Raw genomic sequence first — 12,305 nt, 5'->3', positions numbered from 1 at the left:
CCAAATGGAAGTAGGAAACCTCTGACTAGTAGATTCAGGTGAACAAGAGACAAATCAGCCTCAGGTCCCTGAATCCTGAGGAAACTCAGCCTGTGATACTCAAAATCCACATTGGTCCTGGCTTCACTCACAGAGCATCAGGTGACTCCATTGATCTCTTGTGAGATGTCTGCCTTTCTAAGAGCTTTTGATGGAAGGAGAGGACATGGGACAAAGTTATTTGGTAACCCTTGGTCCCATCAGGGGGGCATTTAACAGTAAGATGTTCAGCATCCCCAGAAGATCCTGCATCATTTACTCAATATTTGTTCAAGTATTTATGGCTCAAAATGCTTCTTTTATGCACTCACCTTCTCTTCAATCCCGCATTCATTTTCCTCATCCAGGGAAGAGGAACCAAATGGACTCCCATTTCTTAGGCACTGCGTTCTGGTGTGCTTTATGTATATTATCCCATTTGAGTCTTCCCTAGACTTCTGAAGCTACCTTTTAAATGGTCCCAGCCTCCACACACTGCCCTCTTCATCTATTCCCTGCACAGATGCCAAAGAATCTTTCTAAAGCATACACCCCCCTTGAAAATGTTGATAGCTCCTCCATGGTATAGCCCTTCAGAGCTTGCTCTGGCCTCCCTAGCATCTACTCCAACCACCGCCTACAGAGACTCCATAGAAAAGATTTGCCATGCGCTTTGAACTCAGAATGTATTTCCATGCCCCATGGACTTTACCCATGCTGGACCACTTATTTAAACTTTCTCCCCATCCTTCTCACTTGGCAAACTCCTCTTTACTCATCAAGATTCAGCTTAAATAACATCTCTTTCTACTGCTCCCTAATCTTCCCAGGTAGAATTATTGGACCTTTTTCTCTTCTTATAACACTTTATCTACATCTCACTTATGGCACAGCTCACATTGTATTATAGATTCACATTGTTACTCAGGGTAGTTCAACTGCTATGGCAACTCAAAAATTTCTGTGAGTTGACACAACACACGTCTATTTCCTGCTTATGCAGTAGTCCAATGTGAATGTTCCTCCTGGAGGCCCCCTACAAAGTGGTAACACAGGGATCCAGGTTGCTTTCATCTGGTAGCTCTGTCATGCCTTGAGACCTTGGAGTTCTTCACTCACAGGAATATAGACAGCAAATAAGGAGAGCAGAGGCTAGAGTAGGAGGTTTTTAGGGCCTGGGCCTAGCCCAGTCTCTTGCCATCTTCCAGTCTATTCTCCACACTGCAGCCAAAGAGATATTTTCAAAATGTTAATCTGATGTTACTCTCCACTGCTTTCTTCCTTTTTTTTTTTAATCTGGGTTTCTCTTTTTATCTGTATCACTGAAATCTGCTCTCTTACATTTTATTTATTTTTATTTTTTATTTTTATTGAGTTCATAATAGTTTACATTGTTGTGAAATTTCAGTTGTACATATTTCTTGTCTGTCACCTCACAAGTGCTCTGCTTCACCTCTTGTGCCCACACCCCGCCCCCTGGTAACCACTGAGCTGTCCTCTTTGTCCATGTATTTGTTTATCTTCCATATATGCGTGAAATCATATGGTGTTTGCATAATAACCTCCACTGATTTCTTAATTCCAACTGCACTGGCCTTTCAACTCCTTGACCTTCCCAGGCTCCATCGCACTATAGGAAAGAATTTCACTCCACATACTCAGTGAGCTCTCTTCTGTTAAATACCCTCGCAGCACCACAGACTTCTTCACTGAACTTACCAGAGAAGTAATTTTACATTTATTTATGTGTTCATCTAGTTGATATTGGTCTTTTCCATCACACTATAAGCTTAATGAGGATGAAATCATGTTTATTTTTGCTCATCATTGTCTCTGAAGCACCAATCACCATGCCTGGCAAATACTAACACTCAATAAAATTTGTCCAATGAATAGTAAAAATAAGTGTATAAATTAAGTAATTAGTCAATAAATTATATTTTCTTGGGTTCATTCTGATTTTGATATTATACTATATGTATTAATCACAGTAGATGGCCTGTCATATGAGACAGTTTTTTCTTTCATTTGCACTAAACTTACTCAAGATTTAAATTATTTCCTTTTATGAAAAAAATTCAGGACAATTTGGTCAACAAGTCTGTGTTCATATTTTTTATACAAGATGACTGAGGAGTCATCTTCAGTCTAAAAATAATGATAGCACGTTTGTGGAAATGAGGAGGCCAGAGAAGGTAGCTGTGAAACAGGCACGTACCCTAGGATGGATCTGGGTTAGGACCAGGAGGGTGGGGCACTCATACCAGCTCTGCCTTTGTCCAGCAGCTTGACTGTGAGGAAATCATTTCCCTCTCTGGACCCCAGTTTGTTTACCTGGAAAACGAGAGAGTTGTTCTAAATAGAGAACCTTCTGCCTTCAGCATGTGATATGATTCATGAGAATGATCTTCTCACCACCTGCCATCTCCCTGTAAAACCAGAATTCTCCCTGTGGAGAGAAGGTCTTTCAGAGCCAGAGGTCTTTCCTTCTCCATGGCTGAAGTTTTTCTGGTAGCTCTTGAGCTGCCACTTATAATGGGAATGTCCTTAGAAAAATTATACTCCCTCCCTGCAGAGTACATTTTTATCATTCTGCCTGACACCCTCTTTCCACGATCAGGGGAGAAGACTGTGTCTAATCCACCAGTATTCCATTTCTAGAAATTATTTAAGTCAGAAGAGTAGGTGCCATATTCTGCCTGTGCATTATAAGAGGAAAACCTCAGGGTCAGGAGTCAGGACTCACGTCCCAGGTCCTCCACTGACTGGCTGTGAGCTTTGGGCTTGTTTACTCAACTTCTCTGAGCTTCAGGTATTCCATTTAAAACATATGTACTCAACTGTCTTACTTCATAGGGTGGTCACGAAAACCAAATGCGACAGCATTTGTGAAAATAACTTGAAAACTTGAAAGTGCAATAAACATGGGTTTTCAGATGCCTCAAAGATGTCCCCAAGGAATAAAGGCATTTAGAGTCATCATGACACCAATATCATAGAAATTACTCTTCCAGCAGCTGTTTTGTGCCAACTCCCAGCAGACCAAGATGTTAGCTGTTCAATGCCTCCTTCTCCTCCACAGTCCAAGGTCACAGCCTTCAAAAGTCTTAGACCCTTCCAATGGCTCATCTGAGAATTTTAAGATTATTTAATGATGAAGTCACTGTCCACCTTACAGGGTGATAAAGGATTCAAACCCACATTTAGGAAAATGATAGTACCACCAAAAAAGTAAATATCAATAACAAATGGATAAAAGTCTATTAAAGATATTCTCTTTCAGATTATTAAATATACTAAAAATATGGTATTTACCCAAGAAAATCTGCTTGCTATTCTAGCTAAGTAATAACTTTTTCAACACTGTCAGAGACTAATTTTTCCATACCAACTGATGCTCAAAAAGAGAATGGAAACCCTTGTATATATGGCCATTTGATTTTACACCAGGATACCAAGACCTTTAGTGGTGAAAGGACGGTCTTTCTAACAAATGGTGCTAGGAAAACTGGATATCCACACGTAAAAGAATGAATTTGGGCCCTTACCTTACACTATATACAAAAATTAACTCAAAATGGAACAAAGAACTAAAACCATAAAACTCAGTAAAAAACATATGGTAAAAGCTTTATGACATTGCATTTGACAATGACTTCTTGGATATAACACCAAAACTAAGTGCAGTAAAAGAAAAAATATATAATTGGATTTCATCAAAATTAAAAATCTTCTGTATATCAAAGGACACTTCAGAGAGTGAAAAGGCAACCCACAAAAATGGGAGAAAATATTTGCAAATCACATATCTGATAAGGAATTAATACCCAGGATATATAAAGAACTCCTTCAAATTGAAAACAAAAGGACAAACAACCCCATGCAAAAATGAGCAAAGGACTTGCTTAGATATTTCTCCAAAGAAGATGCACAAATGGACAATCAGCACATGAAAAGATGCTCGCTAGGCATTAGGGAAATGCAAATAAAAACGACAATAAGATACTACTTCACACCCATTAGATTGGCCATTATAGAAACACAACAAAACAGGAAACTAACAAGTGTTGGTGAGGATGTAGAGAAACTGGAATGCTTGTACATTGCTGGTGGGAATATAAAATGGTCCAGCTTCTGTGGAAAACACTTTGGTGGTTCCTAAAAAAATCACATATAGAATTACCATATGATCCAGCAACTCCACCCACACGTATATACCCAACAGAACTGAAAGGAGGAACTCAAACAGACACCAATGTTCATAGCAGCATTATTCACAATAGCCAAAAGGTGAAAACAACCCAAATGTCCATCAACAGGTGAATGGATAAACAAAATATGGTATATACATATAATGGAATATTATTCAGCCTTAAAAATGAATGAGTCATGATCTCGTCAAGATGGTGATGTAGGCAGACTCTGAACTCACCTCCTCCCAAGAACACAACACAACTCCCATGAATTACAACTATTCCTGGAAGAATGAACACAGAGAGAGAACTGACAACTGGATAAAAAGAACTCCCACAACAAGGGACAGTCCAGACTGAGGTGGAAGAGGCAGAAATTCCTTCTGGAGAGAGAAAATGCCACCTTCACAAGCCATGGAGCTTCACAGCCAAGCGGGAGAAACCCTAAGGTACACAACCTTCCCTGGAGAGTGGGGGCCTGAGCAGGGGTATGTTACCACTATAAGCATCCTTCAGACTCAGCACAACTGAGATGACTCTCATAATATCTGCCTTCACTGACTATTAACTGTAAGGGGGAATACTCCCAGAAAAGGTATCTGACATAAGTGGAAAAACCCTGCTCTTAAATTCACCCATCTCAGAAAGCAACCAAAAGTCACCAGAAAGAAAGGTGCACAGTCCTTTGGTGAAAAGAGACTCACCTGGTAGGCTCTGGATGCATCTCAGTGAGAGGTGAGACCTCTCTGGAGACTGAGACATTGGTGGCAGCCATTGTTGTGACCTAGTACAGGCATGCTGACACAGATGCTAGCAGACACTATTGGAATTCCTCTCCTGGCCTGTTAGCCCAGGGGTCTGCCACACCCACTGGAGCACAGATTTAATCCAGTTCAGCCAGGGCAAGCAGCCCGCCCTAGGAACTGGCCCCACCCAACAGCAAGCCCTCAGGCTACTTGTTGGCATGCATAGACTGGGTGCCTCGATCCTCTGCAGGTGGAAGTGTGTCTGCTTCTGTGGGGCAAGGCCTGTGTGAGGAGCAGTTGAAGTGAGGGGGGCATTGGTGGAGAGGTGGGGGCCTCTGCAGTGGGGCATCAGGGTATGCTCCACAGGGTTGGGAAGTGTGCATGGGTCAGGACTGTATTGATGGTGTGTGTGGACCTGTCCAGCGGTGGGGCTTATCAGTGACAGAAGACTTCTGCTTCACAAACAACCACAAAGGGGATCAGTCCTGCCTTCCAAAGCCTGAAAAAATTGGGTGCTCCTATTCCTGAGGCCAGCCCCACTCAGCTGCAATACTGAGGGCTAATAACAGCCTTGCAAGCCTAAGGCCTACAGCAATTATAAGCCCCTGAGCATAGCAACCAGCCACAATGGGTGCCTACTCACTTAAGAGAAAAACTGAAACAGGAGTGTGCCATTAGACCCTGCAGCCAACTATGCTGGGGCTCCCCAAACCCAATTTACAGCTGGCTGGGGGGGAAAGCCTAGACTCCCTGGATACCTGAAGCAAGAGCAACCCTGCTGCAGAAGAAGGATACACATAGCCCACACAGCAGTCACTCTTGGAACATTCGGACTGGTGATGAGAGGGGAAACACACTGCTGGACCTCAAAAAGCATCTCTTACATAAGGCCACTTCTCCAAGATCAAGAGACACAGCTGACCAACCTAATACATAGATATAAGCACAGAGAAAGAGGCATAATGTGGAGGCAAAGGAATACGTTCCAAGCAAGGGAACAGGACAAAACCCAAGAAAAAGCACTAAATGAAACAGAAATAAGCAATCTACCTAACAAAGAGTTCAAACAAAAAGTCATAAGGATGCTTACTGATCTTGGGAGAAGACTGGATGAATACAGTGAGAATGTCAACAAAGAATTGGAAAATATAAAAAAGAACCAATCAGAAATGAAGAATACAATACTGGAGATGAAAAATTCACTAGAGGAACTCAATAGCAGAGTAGATGATACAGAAGAATGGATCAGCGAGCTGGATGAAAGACTAGAGGAAATCACCCAAGCTGAACAGATAAAAGAAAAAAGAATTAAAAAGAATGAGAACAGTCTAAGGGAACTCTGGGACAACATTAAGCACACTAGCATTCATATTATAGGTGTCCCAGAAGGAGGAGAGAGAGACAAAGGGGCAGAGAATCTGTTTGAAGAAATAATAGCTGAAAATCTTCCTAACCTAAAATCAAACACTTTACTAAAGAAAACCATCAAACCACAAAGGAAGAGAGCAAAAGAAGAAGAAAGGAACAGAGAACTACTAAAACGTCTAGGAAAAAAGTAACAAAATGCCAATAAATACATACTTATCAATAGCTACTATAAATGTCAATGGACTAAATGCTCCAATCAAAAGGCAGAGGGTGGTGAACTGGACTAAAAAACAAGACCCATATATATGCTTCATACAAGAGACACACTTCAGATCTAAAGACACTCACAAACTGAAATTGAAGGGATGGAAAAAGATGCTCCATGCAAATGGCAAAGAAAAGAAAACTGGAGTAGCAATACTTATATCAGACAAAACAGGTTTTAAAACAAAAATTGTAACAAGAGACAAAGAAGGGCACTACATAATGTAAAGGGAACAATCCAACAAGAAGATATAACACTTGTAAATATCTATGCACCCAACATAGGAGCATCTAAACATATAAGGCAATTATTAACACACATAAAAGGAGAAACAGACAGTAACACAATAATAGTAGGGGACTTTAACACTACACTTATACCAATGGATAGATCATCCAAACAGAAAATCAATAAGGAAACATTGGCCTTAAACAACACATTAGACCAGATGGACTTAGTAGATATATATTGAACATTCCATCCAAAAACCTCAGAACACACATTCTTTTCAAGTGCTCATGGAACACATTCCAGGATAGATCACATATTAGGCCACAAAACAAGTCTCAATAAATTTAAGAAGATCGAAATAATACCAAGCATTTTTTCTGACCAGAAAGGTCTGAAACTAGAAATTAACTACAGGAAGAAAATCAGAAAAGTCACAAATATGTGGATGTTAAACAAAATGCTACTGAACAACACCTGGGTCAATGAAGACATCAAAGGAGAAATCAAAAAATACCTGGAGACAAATGAAAATGAAAATACGACACACCAAAATATATGAGATAGAGCAAAAGCAGTTCTAAGAGGGAAGTTTATAGCAATTCAGGCCTACCTCAACAAATAAGAAAAACCCCAATAAACTCTCTAACAGTGCAGCTAAAGGAACTGGAAAAAAGAAGAACAAACAAAGCGCAAAATCAGCAGAAGGAAGGAAATAATAAAAATCAGAGCAGAATAAATGAAATAGAGACTGAAAAAAAAAAAGAAAAAATCAATGAAACCAAGAGCTGGTTCTTTGAAAAGACAAACAAAATTAGCAAACCTTTAGCTGGACCCACCAAGAGAAAAAGAGAGCAGGCTCAAATAAATAAAATCAAAAATGAAAGAGGAGAAATTACAACAGACACCTCCAAAATACAAAAGACTATAAGAGAATACTATGAAAAGCTATACACCAACAAATTGGATAATCTAGAAGAAATGGATAAATTCTTAGAAACATACAACCTTCCAAAACTGAATTAAGAAGAAATAGAGAATCGAATATACCCATCACCAGTAAGGAAATCAAAACAATAATCAAAAACTTCCCAAAAAATAAAAGTCCAGGACCAGATGGCTTCCCTGGTGAATCCTACCAAACATTCAAAGAAGATGTAATACCTATCCTCCTCAAAATCTTTCCAAAAAATTGAAGAGGAGGGGAGTCTTCCTAACTCATTCTACGAAGCCAACGTTATCCTGATACCAAAACCAAACAAGGATAACACAAAAAAAGAAAATTACAGCCAATATCACTGATGAACATTGATGCAAAAATCCTCAACAAAATACCAGCAAATCAAGTACAATACATTAAAAAGATCATACAACATGATCAAGTGGGACTTATTCCAGGGATGCAGGGATGGTTCAACATCTGCAAATCTATCAACATGATACACCACATTAACAAAATGAAGAATAAAAATCACAGAATCATCTCAATAGATGCAGAGACAGCATTTGACAAGACACAGCATCCATTTAAGATGAAAACTACATAAAATGAGTACAGAAGGATAACATCTCAACATAATAAAAGCCATATATGACAAACCCACAGCTAATATCATTCTCAATGGAGAAAAACTTAAAGCTATCCCTCAAAGAACAGGCACCAGACAAGGATGCCCACTGTCACCACTCTTATTTAACATAATATTGGAAGTCCCAGCCAGAGCAATCAGGCAAGAAAATGAAATAAAAGGAATCCAAATTGGAAAGGAAGAAGTGAAACTATCGTTATTTGTAGATGACATGGTTTTATATATAGAAAATCCTAAAGAATCCACTAAAAAATTTTACAAATAATAAATGAATACAATCAAGTTGCAGGATGCAAAATCAACATACAAAAATCAGTTGCATTTCTCTACACTAACAACAAAGTAGCAAAAAGAGAAATTAATAATACCATCCCATTTATATTTGCAACAAAAAGAATAAAATACCTAAGTGTAAACTCAACCAAAGAGATGAAAGACCTGTACACTGAAAACTATAAAACATTGTGGAAAGAAATTGAAGACACAAAGAAATGGAAAGATATTCCATGCTCTTGGATTGGAAGAATTAACATAGTTAAAATGTCCATACTTCCTATAGCAATCTACAGATTCAATGCAATCCCTATCAAAGTTCCAAACATATTTTTCACAGAAATAGAACAAAGAATCCTAAAATTTGTATGGAACAACAAAAAACCCCAACTACCTAAAGGAATCCTGAGAAAAAAGAACAAAGCTGGAGGTATCACACTCCCTGATTTCAAAATATACTACAAAGCTATAGCAACCAAAACAGCATCGTACTGGCACAAAAACAGACAGACAGATCAGTGGAACAGAATCGAGAGCCCAGAAATAAACCCACACATATATAGACAACTAATTTTCGACAAGGGAGCCAAGAATATACAATGGAGAAAGGAAAGTCTCTTCTATAAATGATGTTGGGAAGACAGCCACATGCCAAGAATGAAAGTAGACAATTATCTTACACCATGCACAAAAATCAACTCAAAATGGATTAAAGACTTGAATGTAAGATCTGAAACCATGAAACTTCTAGAAGAAAACATAGGCAGTACACTCTTTGACATCAGTCTTAGCAGCAGTTTTTCAAACACCATCTCTGATTGGGCAAGAGAAACAATGGGAAAAATAAACAAATGGGACAATCAAACTAAAAAGCTTCTGCACAGCAAAGGAAACCATCAACAAAGTGAAAAGACAAGCTAACAATTGGGAGAAGGATATTTGCAAACCATATATCAGATAAGGGGATAATATCCAAAATATACAAAGAACTCATACATCTCAACAACAAAAAAACTAACAAACCAATTTAAAAATGGGCAAAAGATCTGAACAGACATTTCTCCAAAGATATACAGATAGCCAAGAGGCACAGGAAAAGACGTTCAACATCATTAACTGTAAGGGAAATGCAAATCAAAACTACAATGCGATATCACCTCACTCCCCTCAGAATGGCTATAATTAACAAGACAGGAAACAGCAAGTGTTGGAGAGAATGTAGAGAGAAGGGAACGCTCACACACTGCTGGTGGGAGTGCAAACTGGTACAGCCACTATGGAAGACAGTATGGAGTTTCCTCAGAAAATTAAGGATAGATCTACCACGTGATCCAGCTATTCTGCATATTTATCCAGGGAACTTGAAAATACAAATGCATAAAGATGCATGCACCCCTATGTTCATCACAGCATTATTCACAATAGCCAAGATGGAAGCTACCTAGGCGCCCATCAAGGGATGAATGGATAAAGAGGATGTGGTATATATACACAATGGAGTACTATTCAGCCGTAAGAAATGATGAAATCGGGGCTGGCCCCGTGGCCGAGTGGTTAAGTTCGCGCGCTCCGCTGCAGGCGGCCCAGTGTTTCGTCGGTTCGAATCCTGGGCGCGGACATGGCACTGCTCGTCAGACCACGCTGAGGCAGCGTCCCACATGCCACAACTAGAGGAACCCACAACGACGAATACACAACTATGTACCGGGGGGCTTTGGGGAGAAAAAGGAAAAAATAAAATCTTTAAAAAAAAAAAAAAAAAAAAAAAAAGAAGTGAAATTGGCCATTTGTGACAACGTGGATGGTCCTTGAGGGTATTAAGCTAAGTGAAATAAGTCAGAGGGAGAAAGTCAAATGCCATGTGATCTCACTCATAAGTACAAGATAAAAACATCAGCAAGCAAACACATAGCAATAGAGATTGGATTAGTGGCTGGGGTGGAGGGGAGGGAGAAAGGAGTGATTAGGCACATGTGTGTGGTGATGGATTGTAATTAGTCTTTGGGTGGTGAACATGATGTAATCTACAAAGAATTCAAAATATATTACGATGCACACCTGAAATTTATATAATGTTATAAACCAATGTTACTGCAATAAAAAAAAGGAATGAAATTCTGATACACACTACAACACGGATGGACCTTAAAGACATTATGCTGAGTGAAATAAACCAGAGACAAAAGGACAAATATTATATAAATCCACTTATAAAAGGTACGCAGAATGGGCAAATTCAAAGAGACAGAAAGTAGAACAGAGAATACCAGTGGCCGGCAGGAGGAGAGAAGAGGAAGTTATTGTTTAATGGGTACAGGGCTTCTGTTTGAGATAATAAAAAGTTCTGGAGATGGATGTTGGTGATGGTTGCACAACATTGTGAATGTACTTAATGCCATCAAATTTTATACTTAGAAGTGTTTAAAATGGTCAATTTTATGTTATGTATATTTTACTACAATGGAAAAAATAGAAGGAAGGACCTGACATCCTGGAAAACTGTTCTGTCATTTGTTATAGATAGTGGGTGTGTTCTATTTATTTAAGGGTCTTAAAACTCAGGAAGGGAAGGCGGAATTGATGGTGAGAGCCAGCGTCTGAATGTCCCAGCGCCTCCTGTAGCCCTTGCTGACGCTCATGAATCTAAGGTTCTCAGCAGTCAGTTTTCTCGTCTCCCCCTTTCAAATGCTTTTCATGATCACCAATATGAATGTCAAGCTTCAGCACCCTCATGTCTCTGGATGAATGAGATGTCACCTCAGCCTGCTAGCATTGTCCAGATCTGCACAGCAAAGAGCAAGCAGAAAAAGGATGCGATGCTTTGAATAAGGCTGGAAAAGAGACCTGCTTCTCTGGAATGCCACAGCCTGTTCAGACTGAGATACAGTCTCAGGAGTTGGGGGAGGGGAGATAGCCCAGGGAGGGGAGCAAAAATACAAACACCAGGAATTCTAACATTGGCCATTTCCCTCTGCCCTCCCCCAGGAGAGATCTACAAAACACCCAGGCTCAAATGTGACAGCCACAAAATCCCTACGAAAGAAAGGTAGGACTGGGGAGGTCAAGAGTGAGTCAAAGGGCCTTGTTGCAAATCCTCACCCTGCCATTCACACACTATGAGACTCACCTCACTGTGCATTTCTTTCTCTGTAGGGACAGAGACAATCCCACTATAGAACCTAACTTATTGTGTTGTTGTGAAGATTTTGCTGTATTATTCGATGTCAGCTATTATTATCAATCGATGTCAGCTATTATTATGAGGAACACAGCAAAGATCCAAAGCTATAACAAAGAGTCACGGCACTGAACACACAGAACAGAGGATTGCTCTGGGGGATGCTGTGTATATACAAGCGTACATCGTGTCTATGTATATGATTTGTTTATGGCTTTCTAGGCAGGGTCATGTTAATATTAGCCTGAAGCCCTCTACCAAACTGCTTCCTGACTTCCATCTGGAATGCTCCTCCAGGAACAGACCTACTTGGCAGGCAGAAAGGGTCAGTGATTTTAAAATCAGAGTTCTGGGAGCGTGCTTTTTCCTTATCATTTTCCCCAAGTGATGGACACAAAGCTGCATGGAAGCTAGCCAGACGCAAGTTACAGAAGCTGGGACTGACAA

The sequence above is a fragment of the Equus przewalskii genome, chromosome 28, assembly GCF_037783145.1.
Source record: "Equus przewalskii isolate Varuska chromosome 28, EquPr2, whole genome shotgun sequence".
Classification (NCBI taxonomy): domain Eukaryota; kingdom Metazoa; phylum Chordata; class Mammalia; order Perissodactyla; family Equidae; genus Equus; species Equus przewalskii.
This window is presented reverse-complemented; position numbering follows the sequence as displayed.